This window comes from Pseudophryne corroboree, chromosome 2 (genome assembly GCF_028390025.1).
Source record: "Pseudophryne corroboree isolate aPseCor3 chromosome 2, aPseCor3.hap2, whole genome shotgun sequence".
NCBI lineage: Eukaryota > Metazoa > Chordata > Amphibia > Anura > Myobatrachidae > Pseudophryne > Pseudophryne corroboree.
In genome coordinates, this window is record NC_086445.1 from 663,881,515 (window position 1) to 663,901,030 (window position 19,516).

The window sequence follows — 19,516 nt, forward strand, 5'->3', positions numbered from 1 at the left end:
TCGCTGGATGGCTAAGCTAGGCGACCCAAGTGGCCGATACAAACACCTGGCCCATCTAGGAGTGGCACTGCAGTGTCAGACAGGATGGCCGATTTAAAAAATAGTTCCCAAACAGCACATGATGCAAAGAAAATAAGAGGTGCACCAAGGTCACGGCATGGCTAAGCTAAGCGACCCAAGTGGCCGATACACGCACCTGGCCCATCTAGGAGTGGCACTGCAGTGTCAGACAGGATGGCCGATTTAAAATATAGTCCCCAAACAGCACATGATGCAAAGAAAAAAAGAGGTGCACCAAGGTTGCTGGATGGCTAAGCTAAGCGACCCAAGTGGCCGACACAAACACCTGGCCCATCTAGGAGTGACACTGCAGTGTCAGATAGGATGGACGATTTAAAAAATAGTCCCCAAACAGCACATGATGCATAGAAAAAAAGAGGTGCACCAAGGTCGCTGGATGGCTAAGCTAAGCGACCCAAGTGCAAGCTAAGCGACACAAACACCTGGCCCATCTAAAAGTGGCACTGCAGTGTCAGACAGGATGACCGATTTAAAAAATAGTTCCCAAACAGCACATGATGCAAAGAAAAAAAGAGGTGCACCAAGGTCTCTGGATGGCTAAGCTAAGCGACCCAAGTGGCCGATACACACCTGGCCCATCTAGGAGTGGCACTGCAGTGTCAGACAGGATGGCCGATTTAAAAAATAGTCCCCAAACAGCACATGATGTAAAGAAAAAAAGAGGTGCACCAAGGTCGCTGGATGGCTAAGCTAAGCGACCCAAGTGGCCGACACAAACACCTGGCTGACCTAGGAGTGGCACTGCAGTTTTCTAGCGAGAGGATGAGTGCTTCCATCCTCATGTGAATCTGAACCACTTGCCATGAACACAGGCCAGGGCCTCAGCCGTTCCTTGCCACTCCGTGTCGTAAATGGCATATTGGCAAGTTTACGCTTCTCATCAGATGCTTTTAATTTTGATTTTTGGGTAATTTTACTGAACTTTTGTAGTATACTTGACGACACAGAGGTAGAGCAATGGACTACTGTACAATACTGCTATATATATATATACTGGTGGTCAGCAAAATTCTGCACTGTCCTCCTTCTATATAATACTGCACACAACTAAAATGCACCACAGGTATGGATGGATAGTATACTTGACGACACAGAGTTAGGTAGAGCAGTGGACTACTGTACCGTACTGCCATATATTATATACTGGTGGTCAGCAAAATTCTGCACTATCCTCCTACTATATAATACTGCACACAACTAAAATGCACCACAGGTATGGATGGATAGTATACTTGACGACACAGAGGTAGGTAGAGCAGTGGACTACTGTACCGTACTGCTATATAATACTTGTGGTCACTGGTCAGCAAAATTCTTCACTGTCCTCCTATACTACAATGCAGCACAATTATGGAGCGTTTTTCAGGCAGAGAACGTAGATATTTTCAGCACACTGAGCACAGATATTTGCAGCACACTGAGCACAGAAACTGAGAGAATGCTGCACGTCCTCTCCCTATCATCTCCAATGCACGAGTGAAAATGGCGGCGACGCGCGGCTCCTTATATAGAATACGAATCTCACGAGAATCCGACAGCGGGATGATGATGTTCGGGCGCGCTCGGGTTAACCGAGCAAGGCGGGAGGATCCGAGTCTGCCTCGGAACCGTGTAAAATGGGTGAAGTTTGGGGGGGTTTGGATTCCGAGAAACCGAACCCGCTCATCACTACACAAAACACGAATAGTGCCCGCCGCACATCTCTAGTATATATATACAGATATAACAATGCACTGTAAATACTGTATGTATATCACAAGATACTTGTACTAAATATCCCTGTAGTTATGCCCTTATTCTTAGCTAACACTGTCTAAACGACATGTAGAATACTTAAGTGTCCTGTAAATGCACTGCGCTGATGAGGCAGAGGAGACAGTGCCCAGCAGTCCCAGAATCAGCGCAGCTGTGTGTGTAGAGATGAGCGCCGGAAATTTTTCGGGTTTTGTGTTTTGGTTTTGTGTTCGGTTCCGCGGCCGTGTTTTGGGTTCGACCGCGTTTTGGCAAAACCTAACCGAATTTTTTTTGTCGGATTCGGGTGTGTTTTGGATTCGGGTGTTTTTTTCCAAAAAACCTAAAAAACAGCTTAAATCATAGAATTTGGGGGTCATTTTGATCCCAAAGTATTATTAACCTCAAAAACCATCATTTCCACTCATTTTCAGTCTATTCTGAATACCTCACACCTCACAATATTATTTTTAGTCCTAAAATTTGCACCGAGGTCGCTGGATGACTAAGCTAAGCGACCCTAGTGGCCGACACAAACACCTGGCCCATCTAGGAGTGGCACTGCAGTGTCACGCAGGATGTCCCTTCCAAAAAACCCTCCCCAAACAGCACATGACGCAAAGAAAAAAAGAGGCGCAATGAGGTAGCTGTGTGAGTAAGATAAGCGACCCTAGTGGCCGACACAAACACCGGGCCCATCTAGGCGTGGCACTGCAGTGTCACGCAGGATGTCCCTTCCAAAAAACCCTCCCCAAACAGCACATGACGCAAAGAAAAAAAGAGGCGCAATGAGGTAGCTGTGTGAGTAAGATAAGCGACCCTAGTGGCCGACACAAACACCGGGCCCATCTAGGAGTGGCACTGCAGTGTCACGCAGGATGTCCCTTCCAAAAAACCCTCCCCAAACAGCACATGACGCAAAGAAAAAAAAAAGGCGCAATGAGGTAACTGTGTGAGTAAGATAAGCGACCCTAGTGGCCGACACAAACACCGGGCCCATCTAGGAGTGGCACTGCAGTGTCACGCAGGATGTCCCTTCCAAAAAACCCTCCCCAAACAGCACATGACGCAAAGAAAAAAAGAGGCGCAATGAGGTAGCTGTGTGAGTAAGATAAGCGACCCTAGTGGCCGACACAAACACCGGGCCCATCTAGGAGTGGCACTGCAGTGTCACGCAGGATGTCCCTTCCAAAAAACCCTCCCCAAACAGCACATGACGCAAAGAAAAAAAGAGGCGCAATGAGGTAGCTGTGTGAGTAAGATAAGCGACCCTAGTGGCCGACACAAACACCGGGCCCATCTAGGAGTGGCACTGCAGTGTCACGCAGGATGTCCCTTCCAAAAAACCCTCCCCAAACAGCACATGACGCAAAGAAAAAAAAAGGCGCAATGAGGTAACTGTGTGAGTAAGATAAGCGACCCTAGTGGCCGACACAAACACCGGGCCCATCTAGGAGTGGCACTGCAGTGTCACGCAGGATGTCCCTTCCAAAAAACCCTCCCCAAACAGCACATGACGCAAAGAAAAAAAGAGGCGCAATGAGGTAGCTGTGTGAGTAAGATAAGCGACCCTAGTGGCCGACACAAACACCTGGCCCATCTAGGAGTGGCACTGCAGTGTCACGCAGGATGTCCCTTCCAAAAAACCCTCCCCAAACAGCACATGACGCAAAGAAAAAAAGAGGCGCAATGAGGTAGCTGTGTGAGTAAGATAAGCGACCCTAGTGGCCGACACAAACACCGGGCCCATCTAGGAGTGGCACTGCAGTGTCACGCAGGATGTCCCTTCCAAAAAACCCTCCCCAAACAGCACAAGACGCAAAGAAAAAAAGAGGCGCAATGAGGTAGCTGTGTGAGTAAGATAAGCGACCCTAGTGGCCGACACAAACACCGGGCCCATCTAGGAGTGGCACTGTAGTGTCACGCAGGATGTCCCTTCCAAAAAACCCTCCCCAAACAGCACATGACGCAAAGAAAAAAAGAGGCGCAATGAGGTAGCTGTGTGAGTAAGATAAGCGACCCTAGTGGCCGACACAAACACCGGGCCCATCTAGGAGTGGCACTGCAGTGTCACGCAGGATGTCCCTTCCAAAAAACCCTCCCCAAACAGCACATGACGCAAAGAAAAAAGAGGCGCAATGAGGTAGCTGTGTGAGTAAGATAAGCGACCCTAGTGGCCGACACAAACACCGGGCCCATCTAGGAGTGGCACTGCAGTGTCACGCAGGATGGCCCTTCCAAAAAACCCTCCCCAAACAGCACATGACGCAAAGAAAAAAAGAGGCGCAATGAGGTAGCTGTGTGAGTAAGATAAGCGACCCTAGTGGCCGACACAAACACCGGGCCCATCTAGGAGTGGCACTGCAGTGTCACGCAGGATGGCCCTTCCAAAAAACCCTCCCTAAACAGCACATGACGCAAAGAAAAAAAGAGGCGCAATGAGGTAGCTGTGTGAGTAAGATAAGCGACCCTAGTGGCCGACACAAACACCAGGCCCATCTAGGAGTGGCACTGCAGTGTCACGCAGGATGGCCCTTCCAAAAAACACTCCCCAAACAGCACATGACGCAAAGAAAAATGTAAGAAAAAAGAGGTGCAAGATGAAATTGTCCTTGGGCCCTCCCACCCACCCTTATGTTGTATAAACAGGACATGCACACTTTAACCAACCCATCATTTCAGTGACAGGGTCTGCCACACGACTGTGACTGATATGACGGGTTGGTTTGGACCCCCACCAAAAAAGAAGCAATTAATCTCTCCTTGCACAAACTGGCTCTACAGAGGCAAGATGTCCACCTCATCATCATCCTCCGATATATCACCGTGTACATCCCCCTCCTCACAGATTATCAATTCGTCCCCACTGGAATCCACCATCTCAGCTCCCTGTGTACTTTGTGGAGGCAATTGCTGCTGGTCAATGTCTCCGCGGAGGAATTGATTATAATTCATTTTAATGAACATCATCTTCTCCACATTTTCTGGATGTAACCTCGTACGCCGATTGCTGACAAGGTGAGCGGCGGCACTAAACACTCTTTCGGAGTACACACTTGTGGGAGGGCAACTTAGGTAGAATAAAGCCAGTTTGTGCAAGGGCCTCCAAATTGCCTCTTTTTCCTGCCAGTATAAGTACGGACTGTGTGACGTGCCTACTTGGATGCGGTCACTCATATAATCCTCCACCATTCTTTCAATGTTGAGAGAATCATATGCAGTGACAGTAGACGACATGTCCGTAATCGTTGTCAGGTCCTTCAGTCCGGACCAGATGTCAGCATCAGCAGTCGCTCCAGACTGCCCTGCATCACCGCCAGCGGGTGGGCTCGGAATTCTGAGCCTTTTCCTCGCACCCCCAGTTGCGGGAGAATGTGAAGGAGGAGATGTTGACAGGTCGCGTTCCGCTTGACTTGACAATTTTCTCACCAGCAGGTCTTTCAACCCCAGCAGACTTGTGTCTGCCGGAAAGAGAGATCCAAGGTAGGCTTTAAATCTAGGATCGAGCACGGTGGCCAAAATGTAGTGCTCTGATTTCAACAGATTGACCACCCGTGAATCCTTGTTAAGCGAATTAAGGGCTCCATCCACAAGTCCCACATGCCTAGCGGAATCGCTCCGTGTTAGCTCCTCCTTCAATGTCTCCAGCTTCTTCTGCAAAAGCCTGATGAGGGGAATGACCTGACTCAGGCTGGCAGTGTCTGAACTGACTTCACGTGTGGCAAGTTCAAAGGGCATCAGAACCTTGCACAACGTTGAAATCATTCTCCACTGCGCTTGAGACAGGTGCATTCCACCTCCTATATCGTGCTCAATTGTATAGGCTTGAATGGCCTTTTGCTGCTCCTCCAACCTCTGAAGCATATAGAGGGTTGAATTCCACCTCGTTACCACTTCTTGCTTCAGATGATGGCAGGGCAGGTTCAGTAGTTTTTGGTGGTGCTCCAGTCTTCTGTACGTGGTGCCTGTACGCCGAAAGTGTCCCGCAATTCTTCTGGCCACCGACAGCATCTCTTGCACGCCCCTGTCGTTTTTAAAAAAATTCTGCACCACCAAATTCAAGGTATGTGCAAAACATGGGACGTGCTGGAATTTGCCCATATTTAATGCACACACAATATTGCTGGCGTTGTCCGATGCCACAAATCCACAGGAGAGTCCAATTGGGGTAAGCCATTCCGCGATGATCTTCCTCAGTTGCCGTAAGAGGTTTTCAGCTGTGTGCGTATTCTGGAAAGCGGTGATACAAAGCGTAGCCTGCCTAGGAAAGAGTTGGCGTTTGCGAGATGCTGCTACTGGTGCCGCCGCTGCTGTTCTTGCGGCGGGAGTCCATACATCTACCCAGTGGGCTGTCACAGTCATATAGTCCTGACCCTGCCCTGCTCCACTTGTCCACATGTCCGTGGTTAAGTGGACATTGGGTACAACTGCATTTTTTAGGACACTGGTGAGTCTTTTTCTGACGTCCGTGTACATTCTCGGTATCGCCTGCCTAGAGAAGTGGAACCTAGATGGTATTTGGTAACGGGGGCACACTGCCTCAATAAATTGTCTAGTTCCCTGTGAACTAACGGCGGATACCGGAGGCACGTCTAACACCAACATAGTTGTCAAGGCCTCAGTTATCCGCTTTGCAGCAGGATGACTGCTGTGATATTTCATCTTCCTCGCAAAGGACTGTTGAACAGTCAATTGCTTACTGGAAGTAGTACAAGTGGGCTTACGACTTCCCCTCTGGGATGACCATCGACTCCCAGCAGCAACAACAGCAGCGCCAGCAGCAGTAGGCGTTACACGCAAGGATGCATCGGAGGAATCCCAGGCAGGAGAGGACTCGTCAGAATTGCCAGTGACATGGCCTGCAGGACTATTGGCATTCCTGGGGAAGGAGGAAATTGACACTGAGGGAGTTGGTGGGGTGGTTTGCGTGAGCTTGGTTACAAGAGGAAGGGATTTACTGGTCAGTGGACTGCTTCCGCTGTCGCCCAAAGTTTTTGAACTTGTCACTGACTTATTATGAATGCGCTGCAGGTGACGTATAAGGGAGGATGTTCCGAGGTGGTTAACGTCCTTACCCCTACTTATTACAGCTTGACAAAGGCAACACACGGCTTGACACCTGTTGTCCGCATTTCTGTTGAAATACTTCCACACCGAAGAGCTGATTTTTTTGGTATTTTCACCAGGCATGTCAGTGGCCATATTCCTCCCACGGACAACAGGTGTCTCCCCGGGTGCCTGACTTAAACAAACCACCTCACCATCAGAATCCTCCTGGTCAATTTCCTCCCCAGCGCCAGCAACACCCATATCCTCCTCATCCTGGTGTACTTCAACACTGACATCTTCAATCTGACTATCAGGAACTGGACTGCGGGTGCTCCTTCCAGCACTTGCAGGGGGCGTGCAAATGGTGGAAGGCGCATGCTCTTCACGTCCAGTGTTGGGAAGGTCAGGCATCGCAACCGACACAATTGGACTCTCCTTGTGGATTTGGGATTTCGAAGAACGCACAGTTCTTTGCGGTGCTTTTGCCAGCTTGAGTCTTTTCAGTTTTCTAGCGAGAGGCTGAGTGCTTCCATCCTCATGTGAAGCTGAACCACTATCCATGAACATAGGCCAGGGCCTCAGCCGTTCCTTGCCACTCCGTGTGGTAAATGGCATATTGGCAAGTTTACGCTTCTCCTCCGACAATTTTCTTTTAGGTTTTGGAGTCCTTTTTTTACTGATATTTGGTGTTTTGGATTTGACATGCTCTGTACTATGACATTGGGCATCGGCCTTGGCAGACGACGTTGCTGGCATTTCATCGTCTCGGCCATGACTAGTGGCAGCAGCTTCAGCACGAGGTGGAAGTGGATCTTGATCTTTCCCTAATTTTGGAACCTCAACATTTTTGTTCTCCATATTTTAATAGGCACAACTAAAAGGCACCTCAGGTAAACAATGGAGATGGATGGATACTAGTATACAATTATGGATGGACTGCCGAGTGCCGACACAGAGGTAGCTACAGCCGTGGACTACTGTACTGTGTCTGCTGCTAATATAGACTGGTTGATAAAGAGATGTAGTATGTATAAAGAAGAAAGAAAAGAAAAACCACGGGTAGGTGGTATACAATTATGGATGGACTGCCGAGTGCCGACACAGAGGTAGCTACAGCCGTGGACTACCGTACTGTACTGTGTCTGCTGCTAATATAGACTGGTTGATAATGAGATGTAGTATGTATAAAGAAGAAAGAAAAAAAAACCACGGGTAGGTGGTATACAATTATGGATGGACTGCCGAGTGCCGACACAGAGGTAGCTACAGCCGTGGACTACTGTACTGTGTCTGCTGCTAATATAGACTGGTTGATAATGAGATGTAGTATGTATAAAGAAGAAAGAAAAAAAAAACCACGGGTAGGTGGTATACAATTATGGATGGACTGCCGAGTGCCGACACAGAGGTAGCTACAGCCGTGGACTACCGTACTGTACTGTGTCTGCTGCTAATATAGACTGGTTGATAATGAGATGTAGTATGTATAAAGAAGAAAGAAAAAAAAAACCACGGGTAGGTGGTATACAATTATGGATGGACTGCCGAGTGCCGACACAGAGGTAGCTACAGCCGTGGACTACTGTACTGTGTCTGCTGCTAATATAGACTGGTTGATAATGAGATGTAGTATGTATAAAGAAGAAAGAAAAAAAAAACCACGGGTAGGTGGTATACAATTATGGATGGACTGCCGAGTGCCGACACAGAGGTAGCTACAGCCGTGGACTACCGTACTGTACTGTGTCTGCTGCTAATATAGACTGGATGATAATGAGATGTAGTATGTATAAAGAAGAAAGAAAAAAAAACCACGGGTAGGTGGTATACAATTATGGATGGACTGCCGAGTGCCGACACAGAGGTAGCTACAGCCGTGGACTACCGTACTGTACTGTGTCTGCTGCTAATATAGACTGGATGATAATGAGATGTAGTATGTATAAAGAAGAAAGAAAAAAAAAACCACGGGTAGGTGGTATACAATTATGGATGGACTGCCGAGTGCCGACACAGAGGTAGCTACAGCCGTGGACTACCGTACTGTACTGTGTCTGCTGCTAATATAGACTGGTTGATAATGAGATGTAGTATGTATAAAGAAGAAAGAAAGAAAAAAACACGGGTAGGTGGTATACAATTATGGATGGACTGCCGAGTGCCGACACAGAGGTAGCTACAGCCGTGGACTACCGTACTGTACAGTGTCTGCTGCTAATATAGACTGGTTGATAATGAGATGTAGTATGTATAAAGAAGAAAGAAAAAAAAAAACTACGGGTAGGTGGTATACAATTATGGATGGACTGCCGAGTGCCGACACAGAGGTAGCTACAGCCGTGGACTACCGTACTGTACTGTGTCTGCTGCTAATATAGACTGGTTGATAATGAGATGTAGTATGTATAAAGAAGAAAGAAAAAAAAAAACCACGGGTAGGTGGTATACAATTATGGATGGACTGCCGAGTGCCGACACAGAGGTAGCTACAGCCGTGGACTACCGTACTGTACTGTGTCTGCTGCTAATATAGACTGGTTGATAATGAGATGTAGTATGTATAAAGAAGAAAGAAAGAAAAAACCACGGGTAGGTGGTATACAATTATGGATGGACTGCCGAGTGCCGACACAGAGGTAGCTACAGCCGTGGACTACCGTACTGTACTGTGTCTGCTGCTAATATAGACTGGATGATAATGAGATGTAGTATGTATAAAGAAGAAAGAAAGAAAAAACCACGGGTAGGTAGTATACAATTATGGATGGACTGCCAAGTGCCGACACAGAGGTAGCTACAGCCATGGACTACCGTACTGTACTGTGTCTGCTGCTAATATAGACTGGTTGATAATGAGATGTAGTATGTATAAAGAAGAAAGAAAAAAAAAACCACGGGTAGGTGGTATACAATTATGGATGGACTGCCGAGTGCCGACACAGAGGTAGCTACAGCCGTGAACTACCGTACTGTGTCTGCTGCTTGTATAGACTGGATGATAAATAATGATATAAAAAATATATATATATCACTACTGCAGCCGGACAGGTATATATTATATAATGACGGACCTGCTGGACACTGTCTGTCAGCAGAATGAGTTTTTTATAGAATAAAAAAACACCACACAAGTCACACGACGAGTGTTTAACTTTTTCAGGCAGACAATCACAATATACTGGTGGTCAGTGTGGTCAGGTCACTGGTCAGTCACACTGGCAGTGGCACTCTGGCAGCAAAAGTGTGCACTGTTTAATATGTACTCCTGGCTCCTGCTATAACCTATAACTGCTCCCCAGTCTCCCCCACAATTAAGCTGTGTGAGCACAGTCAGATATTATACATAGATGATGCAGCACACTGGGCTGAGCACAGATATGGTATGTGACTGAGTCACTGTGTATCGTTTTTTTCAGGCGGAGAACGGATTATATTAAATAATAATAAAACTGCACTGGTGGTCTCACTGGTCAGTCACTAGTATAACTAACTAACTACTATCAGCAAAATTCTGCACTCTCTGAGTACTCCTCCTAAGCTCCAGTAAATGCAGTGTCTCACTCTCACTCTCCTATCTATTTCTAAACGGAGAGGACGCCAGCCACGTCCTCTCCCTATTAATCTCAATGCACGTGTGAAAATGGCGGCGACGCGCGGCTCCTTATGTAGAATCCGAGTCTCGCGATAGAATCCGAGCCTCGCGAGAATCCGACAGCGTGATGATGACGTTCGGGCGCGCTCGGGTTAACCGAGCAAGGCGGGAAGATCCGAGTCGCTCGGACCCGTGTAAAAAAACATGAAGTTCGGGCGGGTTCGGATTCAGAGGAACCGAACCCGCTCATCTCTAGTGTAATGGCGCCCAAACGCTGACAGGGAGTGAGGTAGAGAAATGCAGCTCCAGGGCGGGAACATCTGCTGTAGATGGCACCTGAGGCTGGGTGAGGGGCTACAGGTCAGAGCCTTATCCCCTCTGCTGGCCTTCACCACAGGGTACTATGGAGCCTGTACTAAACGGATTTTTAGTAAATCCGACCTGTGCTCCTTGCCCTGGTGGATATAGTGGGGTCCCTGCATGTCCATAGTATCCATTCCAGTGGCACGATACGTCTCTGGAGACCGCGACCGGATCGCGATTTCAGCAGGTCCCACCTGGGGGGAGCCTCTTACCTCCTCCCTATCATGTGGCCACGCGATCCAGGAGAGCAGCGGCCGTATGTGTGACTGATGAGACCGAAGCGCCTCCGCTGTAAGTTCCTGGCAACCAGGGCGATGGAGTATACAGTGAGGGAGCCATTGAAGTCTTATTTCTTGTCAGAAAAGCTCTTTTCAGGGCTGCCTACCGCAGCCTTCCCGGTTAGCTCCCTGCACTGTAGGCACCAACTTACAAACTGAGCTCCAGTGCCTGGAGGCGGGGAAATAGAGGAGGCGGTGCAGTGCATCCTGGGAACAGTCAAAGCTTTAGCTTTGTTGGTGCTTCGGATCAAGATCCAACTCTATACCCCGTTGTTATTCCCTGTGGAATGCCAGTGTACCCCACTGCAGAATCAAGATTTTTTTTCTTGAGCTACTGTATGAAGGGTGGAATCTGAACTTTTAAGGTGGGCTCCTTGACTTTTATCTTAAAAGAGATCTAGAATTGGCTGGAACTTTGAGTGTCTTTTTAACCATCCAGGTGCAATTTATTCAAGAGAGGACAATAAAATGTACGCCCAAATGCAATTAAAATGTACAAATCTGAAACATACCATTAAGGCAGCCTAATGTTCACTTACTCCTTTGCTTATTTAAGATATAAATGAGGATCCAAAGAATAGTATATAAAGAGAAAAAAAATAAAAAAAATAATTAAAGGTGCGATCCAAAGTGATAAAAGACAGGTCTTTGAATTGATATTTTAGCTTTTGCCATTATGTGTGTGTAATGTACAGTAAAACAATCCCATGAATGGTTGCACAAGGTGTTTGTACAGTGTAACTTTTAACAAATAAAATTAGGGCATGTGCTTTTGTATGTAACTGTATATAATGGTGAAATATTTCACATAAATATACACTGCAACATATAGATTTTAATGGATCATTAATTTTATGTTCATTTGCATTATATATTCCCTAAAATCGCAATCACTTGTTGACAATAGCAAGTCTCAACATAAACAAAAAGAAAGCAAATCTAAGGTTGACAAACAGCAAAAGAATGTATACCGTCCCACTTCTTCTTACTGGTGCCTCATGAATGTGGGGGTTTTAATAGAGCTTTCTCTTACATCCTAGAGGATACTGGGGTCCACATTAGTACCATGGGGTATAGATGGGTCCACTAGGAGCCTTGAACACTTTGAGAAATCAGTAGTGTGCACTGGCTCCTCCCTCTATGCCTCTCCTACCAGACTCAGTTTAGAAAATGTGCCCGGCTTAGGTGGCACCAGCATGCCTGCTTTGTGGGACTTAGGGGGGAGAACGGCCCAACTTCCTACAGTGTTAATGGCCCCGTTTCTCCACTGACAGGACACTGAGCTCCTGAGGGAGTAATTCGTAAGCCCCACCATGGCAATCGTACCCTCCCGCAGCACGTCACCACCCCTAACAGAGCCAGAAGAAAGAAGAGTCGTGAGTACAACGCTGTCGGGAATGGCGCCACAAGGGTTGGAGTGCAGTGCTGATGCAGGCTGCGCTCCAGGAGGCTCAGCAGGACATGCAAACAAATGTGTCCCGCTGTGAGGGTCGCGCTAAGCCACCAATGATTACCCACGCTGGCCAACATACTTAACAAGGGTTCAAACCCTCTGTTTAGCACACTAAGACCTCAGGCCAGTCTAAAAAAAAATGGGAAGCTGCGCCATTACGGGGGCGAGACTTCACGATCAGCGTATCTAGCAGCTCACCAGCGCCATTTTCCCTCTGCAGCTTACACTGACAGGAATCACAGGGAAGCGCAGCTCCTCCACAAGGACTTCACGTCTCCTCAGCGGTACCAGGGGGTCTTAGAAGGGGGGAGTTGTAGAATACTAAGCCCTATTACAGGACTTAGTGTGGTGACCTAGCTGAGTTTTACTTTGCTACAAGGGTGCAGTGTGGCTGGCTCCATTTCTGTTTCTCCCTGCGGGCTCTGTGTGGGTTAAACTGTGTTTTCACCTCCTGTGTGTGGGTGTGTGAGTGTCCCTTCAAGTTACCATGTCCAGGGAATGTGTTTCCTGCACAGCAGAGTGTCTGTCCTCCCCGGTAGACTCACTACCATGTACCCAGAATAGTACACATTCTCAGGCTAGTGGGTCAGAACCCCCATGGTTAGATTAAAGGGATGATATCTAATATTTCCACTAAATTATCCCATACTGAGAGAGACGCAATACTTAAGACAGTCTATGGATGACCTGATGAATAGAGATTCTGTTCCCATCCCAGCGTCTCCGACCCCTGCCATTTGCCCACAAAAGCGTACTCTGGTCCAGCTCATGCAGGCTGATACTGATGACGATACATCAGACCCAGAGGAGGGTGAAGTGGATGTGAGTGGGGGGGATGCTGTCCTGTCACAGGGAATACAGGCCCTAATAGAAGCTATCAGAGATGTCCTGCACATTCCTGACAAGGTGGCGGAGGTAGATGAGGAATCTTATTTTAATGTAAAGAAGAAATCCTTGGCTACTTTTCCTGCATTAAAGGAATTGAATGCCCTGTTTGAAGAAACTTGGGCTAATCCTGAGAAAAAGTTTCAGATCCCTAAAAGGTTAATTACATCCTTTCCCTTTCCTCTGGAGGATAGAAAGAAATGCGAAAACCCGCTGATTGTGGACGCATCAGTATCTAGGTTGTCACGTAAGATAGTCTTTCCTGTTCCTGGGGCAGCATCCTTAAAGGACACGGCTGACCGCAAGATTGAGACCACTCTCAAATCTTTATACAGCCCTGTTGGGGTGGCCCAGAGACCCACTATTGCTTGTGCATGGATCACTAGGGCCATTGCTAAATGGTCAGGTAACCTAATTGATGGATTAGATTCCTTGTCCAGGGGGGAGATCATTTTACTCATACAGCATATTCAGGACTCTAACTTTATGGTGGAGGTCATAAAGGAAATGTGTTTGCTCAACGCACGCACCACTGCCATGGCAGTATAAGCTTGTGGCTACGCCAGTGGACAAAGGATTCCAGGAAAGTTGTGGATGGTGAGGCCCTTTTTGGAGATGAACTGGATATGTGAGTATCCAAGGCTATGGCGGTATAGTCTACATATCTTCCTTCCACAGCATCCCCAGCCTGAAAAACCTACTCTGCTCCAACTCTGCAGTCCTTTCGGACAGCAAAGTTTAAAGGCAAACCCAAATGTTCTTCTACAGCCTTCAAAGGCAATAGAGGTAAACCCAGAAAAGCAGCAGCTGCAGGTTCTCAGGAACAGACCTCCAGGTCTGCTTCCACAGAGCCTTCAGCATCATGGTGGAATGCACTGCCTGGAAGACAAGCAGGTGGGAGCCCGGTTACGTTATTTCAGTCATGTTTGGGCAACATCATGCCAGGATCCCAGGGTCAAAGACCTTATCGCCCAGGGATACAGACTGGAGTTTAAAGAACTCCCACCTCACAGATTCTCCAACTCAGGCTTACCAGCTTCTCCAGCAGATGTTGCCCAAACATGACTGAAATAACGTAACCGGGCTCCCACCTGCTTGTCTTCCAGGCAGTGCACTCCACCATGATGCTGAAGGCTCTGTGGAAGCAGACCTGGAGGTCTGTCCCTGAGAACCTGCAGTCAGCAATTCAGAAACTGGTACAGACTCAGGTTATTTTCCCAGTTCCACTTCAATTACAAAACAAGCGTTATTACTCCAACCTGTTTGTGGTACCGAAACCGGATGGTTTGGTAAGGCCCATTTTAAACCTCAAGTAATTGAACCTGTACTTAAGGGTGTTCAAGTTCAAGATGGCGTCTCTGAGAGCGGTGATCTCAGGTCTGGAGGAGGGGGAATTTCTGGTGTCTCTGGACATCAAGGATATGTACCTTCATATTCCGATTTGGCCGCCTCATCAGGCTTATCTATGGTTTGCACTGCAGGACTGTCAATACCAGTTCCAGGCCCTGCTATTTGCCCCCTCCACGGCACCGAGGGTGTTCACCAATGTAACGGTAGAGATGATGTTTCTCCTCCGCAAGCAGGAAGTGAACATAATTCCGTACCTGGATGACCTGCTGATAAAAGCACCTTCTAGGGAGAAGTTGTTGGACAGCATTCTCCTCTCAACACGACTACTCCAGGATCACGGGTGGATTCTGAACCTACCAAAATCTCACCTGGAACCAACACAGAGGCTTCCGTTCCTGGGGATGATACTGGATACGGAGGAACAGAAGGTATTACTTCCATTGGAAAAGTCATTGGTAATCCAGTCAATGGTGCAGGATGTTCTGAGACCAACCCAGATATCGGTGCTCCATGCATTCACCTTCTGGCAAATATGGTATCCTCTTACAAGGCTCTGCAGGACAGAAGGTTTCAAGAAAGGCCCTTCTAGCTGGATCTGTTGGCCAAATGGTCCAGATAGCATCTTCACATTCACCAGAGGATATGTCTGTCACCAAAAGCCAGGTTTTCTCTTCTGTGGTGACTTCAGACTTCTCATCTGTCTGAAGGTTGAAGGTTCGGGATTCAAAATTGGATTCTGCTAGCCACAGATGCAAGCCTCAGAGGTTGTGGAGCAGTCACCCCAGGGGAACAGTTCCAGGGAAAATGGTAAAGTCAAGAAACCATCCTTCCAATCAATGCTCTGGAGCTAAGGGCCATATACAACGCCCTTCTACAGGCATCGCATCTTCTTCAAGATCACGCCATTCAAGTTCAGTCGGACAATGTGACGGCAGTAACGTACATAAACCGACAGGGCGGAACGAAGAGCAGGGCAGCAATGTCAGAGGTAACAAGGGTTCTCCTCTGGGCAGAAAGACACGCGGTGGCACTGTCGGCAATATTCATTCCGGGAGTAGACAACTGGGAAGCAGACTTCCTCAGCAGACACGACCTCCACCCAGGAGAGTGGGGCCTCTACCCGCAGGTGTTCGAGTCCTTGACACGTTGGATGGGAATTCCACAAGTAGACATGATGGCCTCTCGTCTCAACAAGAAGCTCAAGCGGTATTGCTCCAGGTTGAGGGACCCACATGCAGTGTCGGTGGATGCTCTGGTGACTCCATGGGTCTACCAGATGGTTTACGTGTTTCCACCTCTTCCATTGATACCCAGAATTCTCAAAAGAATAAAAAGGGAAAAGGTTCAAGCAATTTTAATTACTACGGACTGGCCAAGAAGGGTCTGGTACACGGATTTACTGGAGATGCTCCTAGAGGACCTGTAGCCTCTGCCTCTTCGAGAGGATCTTCTACAACAGGGGCAGTTCGTCTATCAAGACTTAACACAGATAAGTTTGACGGCATGGAGGTTGAACATCAAATCCTAGCCCGGAAGGGAATTCCGGACAGGGTTATCCCAACCCTGATCCAAGCCAGGAAAGGGGTGACATCTAAACATTACCACCGTATTTGGAAAAAATATGTCTCGTGGTGTGAAAACAGGAAATTTCCTACTGTGGAATTTCAACTGGGATGCTTTCTCCTTTCTCTACAGTCAGGTGTGGATGTAGGCCTACGTTTGGGTTCCTTAAATTTCCAGATTTCGGCCTTATCCATTTTCTTCCAGAAACAATTGGCTTCCCTCCCTGAGGTTCAGACGTTCTTGAAGCTTGTTCTGCACATCCAACCGCCCTTTGTTACTCCCACAGCACCTTGGGATCTCAACATGGTGTTGCAGTTTCTACAATCAGATTGGTTTGAGCTGTTACAGGAGGTTGACGTAAAGTTTCTTATGTGGAAGACCGTTACACTGCTGGCCTTGGCTTCCGCAAGGCGTGTGTTGGAATTGGGGGCATTGTCTCACAAAAGCCCCTATTTGATTTTTCATGAAGATAGAGCTGAACTCAGAACTCGTCAGCAATTTCTTCCAAAGGTGGTGTCTGCATTTCATATCAACCAACCAACCTGTTGTGGTTCCGGTGCTTACGGACACCTCTGCAACCTCAAAGTCCTTGGATGTGGTGAGGTCTTTGAAGATCTATGTGAAGCGGACAGCTCATCACAGAAAATCTGACTCGCTGTTTGTTCTCTATGATCCCAAGAAAATTGGGTGTCCTGTTTCAAAGCAGTCTATTGCTCACTGGATCAGGCTTACTATTCAGCAGGCTTATTCATCGGCAGGACTGCCGGTTCCTAAAGTACAGGCCCACTCTACTAGGTTGGTGGGTTGTTCCTGGGCAGCTGCCTGGGGTGTCTGGGACCTTACAGCTCTGCCGAGCAGTTACTTGGTCTGGTTCGAACACGTTTGCTAAGTTCTACAAGTTCGATACTTTGGCCTCTGAGGACCTTCAGTTTGGCCAATCAGTTCTGCAGGAACCTCAGCACTCTCCCTCCCGGTTTGGGAGCTTTGGTACATCCCCATGATACTAATGTGGACCCCAGTATCCTCTAGGATGTAAGAGAAAATAGGATTTTAATTACCTACCGGTAAATCCTTTTCTCGTAGTCCATAGAGGATACTGGGCGCCCGCCCAGTGCTTTGTGTTTCCTGCACTGTTACTTCGTTAAGTATTGTTGTTGGTTCAGCTGTTGCTGTTCCTGTTCAAGTTGGGTTAGCTTGGCTTTCCTTTTGTTTGTGTGTGCTGGTTTGAATCTCACCACTGATCTGTTACATCCTTCCTCAGGATATGTCAATCTCCTCGGGCACAGTTTCTAAACTGAGTTTGGTAAGAGACGTGCTGCGGGAGGGTACGTTCGCCATGATGGGGCTTACGAATGACTCTCTCAGGAGCTCAGTGTCCTGTCAGTGGAGAAACAGGACCATTAACTCTGTAGGAAGTTGGGCCATTTCCCCCCCTAAGTCCCACGTAGCAGGCATGCTGGTGCCACCCAGCAGTGCCTGTAAAATAACAAACAGAAAAGAAATGCAGAAAAGTCTTCAGGAGCTTCCCTAAGCGTGACCGGCTCCTGCAGGCACATTTTCTAAACTCAGTCTGGTAGGAGAGGCATAGAGGGAGGAGCCAGTGCACACCATTGATTTCTTAAAGTGCCCAAGGCTCCTAGTTGACCCGTCTATGGGGGTCATTCTGACCGGATCGCACGCTGCACTTCTTCGCAGCGGTGCAATCGGGTAGGAACTGTGCATGCACGGCGTGCACATTGCGCATGTTCGTCGCTGCCTGGTGACGGCTGTCACCGGGCAATGACACCGGGAACGAGGAAAGCAGTCGCAGTGGTGATCGCAAGAAGAGTGACAGGAGGAAGGCATGTCGGGGCGTCAACTGACCGTTTTCCGGGAGTGGATTTTAGCATAGCAGGGCTGCACAAGCGTTTGCAGCCCCGCTATGCTAAAATACATTCCCCATAGGCGGCATGAGGTTGATCGCACAAGCAGCAAAAAGTTGCTACGTGCGATCAACTCGGAATGACCCCCTATACCCCATGGTACTAATGTGGACCCCAGTATCCTCTATGGACTATGAGAAAAGGATTTACTGGTAGGTAATTAAAATCCTATTTCCTGATTGCCAAGCTTCTATGGTGCCAGTGGCCCAGCTGTATTTACTGTTGTTATGTGCTGTTACACTGCCGGCTACTGTGGATGTGAATTTTCTGTGTCACTGACTATTACATATGTCACAGGCTCCAACTGTATCTTTTTGGCAAGTACGGTACCTTTTTTATGGTCTGTACCGATTTTTGACTCTCCAAATTTCCATTAAAAGTATAGGAAAAGGGGTGTGACCACGCCCCCTTTACACATGACCACGCCCCTTTCCCGAACTTGGACCGATTTTTATGTGTAAAATGTTGGAGGGTATGATAAGTAGAGATGAGCGGGTTCGGTTCCTCGGAATCCGAACCCGCCCGAACTTCAGCTTTTTTTACACGGATCCGAGCGACTCGGATCTTCCCGCCTTGCTCGGTTAACCCGAGCGCGCCCGAACGTCATCATGACGCTGTCGGATTCTCGCGAGGCTCGGATTCTATCGCGAGACTCGGATTCTATATAAGGAGCCGCGCGTCGCCGCCATTTTCACACGTGCATTGAGATTGATAGGGAGAGGACGTGGCTGGCGTCCTCTCCATTTAGATTAGAAGAGAGAGAGTGAGATTGAGACAGAGACACTTGATTTACTGGAGCTTAGGAGTACTAGAGAGTGCAGAGTTTACTAGTGACTGACCAGTGACCACCAGTGCAGTTTTATTTAATATAATCCGTTCTCTGCCTGAAAAAACGATACACAGTGACTCAGTCACATACCATATCTGTGCTCAGCCCAGTGTGCTGCATCATCTATGTATAATATCTGACTGTGCTCACACAGCTTAATTGTGGGGGAGACTGGGGAGCAGTTATAGGTTATAGCAGGAGCCAGGAGTACATATTATTAAAATTAAACAGTGCACACTTTTGCTGCAGGAGTGCCACTGCCAGTGTGACTGACCAGTGACCTGACCACACTGACCACCAGTATAGTATACTATATTGTGATTGCCTGAAAAAGTTAAACACTCGTCGTGTGACTTGTGTGGTGTTTTTTTATTCTATAAAAAACTCATTCTGCTGACAGACAGTGTCCAGCAGGTCCGT